Here is a 2,661-nt window from a genome sequence, read left to right as displayed (position 1 = left end):
TTATTGAGATTTCACTTTTTACATCAAATTATGTTTTAACGTCGTGTCGTAATTATACGAGTGGTTATAATTTCTTCAATATAACTCGGTTTTGAGTGTTCTTTATGTTTTTGGAAACCTGGGCATGATATCTAATATTCGATGCATCCCAACTTAGATATCTGAACACTTTATTTTCGAGGTTAATTTCGTTGTTTTTAGCTTTCGAGTGTTTACAATGTTTTTGGGAAAAATAGGGTTGTCACATCATCCCCCTGTTAAGGGAATTTCGTCCCGAAATTTAATCTAAGATCAATATTACAATTTAGGAAAAAGATGCGGGTACTTTTGTTTCATTTGATCCTCTCGTTCCCAGGTGTATTCAGGTCCTCGCTTGGCATTCCAGCGGACCTTTACGATAGGTATGCGGCTTTGTTTAGTCCTTTTGACTTCCCGATCCATGATCTCTACCGGTTCCTCTACAAATTGGAGGTTTTCGTTTATTGCGATTTCGTCTAGAGGGACGACAAGGGTCTCGTCGGATAAGCATTTCTTCAGGTTCGATACATGAAAGGTAGGGTGTACATTGTGGAGTTCCTGAGGTAGTCTAAGTTTGTAAGCCACTGGACCGATCCTCGCAAGGATCTCGAATGGTCCGATGTATCTGGGGTTCAGTTTCCCTCGTTTTCCGAAGCGTATCAATCCTTTCCAAGGCGAGACTTTTAGTAGGACACGGTCTCCAACTTGGAATTCCAAGGGTTTTCATCTCTTATCTGCATAACTCTTTTGTCTATCCCTTGATGCCTTTAGACGTTCTCGGATTTGAACAATCTTCTCCGTAGTTTCCCGTATGATTTCTGGCCCAGTAAGTGTGTTGTCAGTTGCTTGTCCTTTTGCTAGTTGGGTGTCTCCCACTTCGGCCCAGCATAAAGGTGACCTGCACTTGCGGCCATAGAGGGCTTCGAACGGGGCAGCTTTGATACTGGTGTGGTAGCTATTGTTGTACGAGAACTCGACCAAGGGTAGATGTGTGTCCCATGCTTTGCCGAAATCGATTATGCAGGCTCTCAGCATGTCTTCTAGGGTTTGTATGGTTCTCTCGCTCTGACCGTCGGTTTGAGGGTGATAGGCGGTACTCATGTCTAGTCTTGTCCCCAAAGCTCTTTGGAGCGACTGCCAGAATCTTGAGGTGAATCTACTATCTCGGTCCGAGATAATGGATACGGGCACACCGTGCAGTCGTACAATTTCCCTAAGGTACGTCCTTGTTAACTTCTCTAATTTATCCGTCTCTTTGATCGGTAGGAAATGCGCTGATTTAGTTAACCTGTCGACAATTACCCAAATGGTGTCGAGTCCGTTTGTCGTTTTGGGTAACTTGGTTATGAAATCCATAGTTATCCGCTCCCACTTCCATTCGGGTATTTCTGGTTGTTGTAATAAACCTGAAGGCTTTTGGTATTCTATTTTGACCTTAGCGCACGTCAGACATTTACTCACGTAGGTAGCAATTTCGGCTTTCATGTTCGGCCACCAGTACAACTTCTTGAGGTCGAGATACATCTTGTCGGAGCCGGGGTGTATGGAGTATCGTGTTTTATGGGCTTCGTCCATGACGATTTCTCTGAATCCACCAAACTTTGGTGTCCATATTCGATCCCTGAAATAACGAACTCCGTCGTTCTTGGTTTCAAGATTCTTATCCATCCCCCTTAGGGTTTCTCCTGCCACATTTTCAGCTTTCAAGGCTTCTATTTGGGCTTCCTTGATTTGCGTGGACAGGTGGGAATGGATCGTCATAGTTAGGGACTTCACTCGGCGACCTGAGTATTCCTTCCTACTGAGTGCATCCGCCACTACATTAGCCTTTCCGAGGTGATATCGAATTTCGCATTCGTAATCACTTAGTAGCTCTACCCACCGTCTTTGTCTCATGTTGAGTTCTTTCTGGTTGAGAATATGTTGAAGGCTTTTATGGTCAGTGAAGATCGTGCATTTTGTGCCGTAGAGGTAGTGTCTCCATATCTTTAGAGCGAAAACGACTGCTCCTAGCTCAAGATCGTGCGTTGTGTAGTTCACTTCATGCGTCTTTAGTTGTCTTGAGGCATAGGCGATGACCTTCCCTCGTTGCATCAGGACACAACCGAGTCCTTGGTTTGATGCATCACAATAGACCACGAAGTCCTCCGTCCCTTCTGGCAGGGTTAGGATGGGCGCACTACATAATGCTCGTTTTAGCGTTTGAAATGCGGCATCTTGTTTTTCTCCCCAGTCGAAGGTCACATTTTTCTGAGTTAGTGTGGTGAGTGGCTTGGCAATCTTGGAAAAATTCTGTATGAACCTTCGGTAATACCCGGCGAGTCCTAAAAATTATCAGATCTCTGTAGGGGTTCTTGGGATCGTCCAATTCTCTATTGCCTTGATATTCGAGGGATCCACGTGTATTCCTTCCTTGCTTACTACGTGTCCTAGAAAATCCACCTCTCGAATCCAAAATTCGCACTTGGAAAATTTTGCGTAAAGTTTCTCTGCCCTTAATGTTTCCAGAACTTGGCGGAGATGTTGGCTGTGTTCTTCCTGGTTTCTAGAATAGATGAGTATATCATCTATGAACACGATCACGAATTTGTCCAGGAAGGGGCGACATACTCGGTTCATCAAATCCATGAACACTGCTGGAGC

Source organism: Lactuca saligna, chromosome 4 (genome assembly GCF_052625555.1).
Source record: "Lactuca saligna cultivar CGN05327 chromosome 4, ASM5262555v1, whole genome shotgun sequence".
Lineage (NCBI taxonomy): Eukaryota > Viridiplantae > Streptophyta > Magnoliopsida > Asterales > Asteraceae > Lactuca > Lactuca saligna.
Note: the sequence above shows the minus strand (reverse complement) of the source record.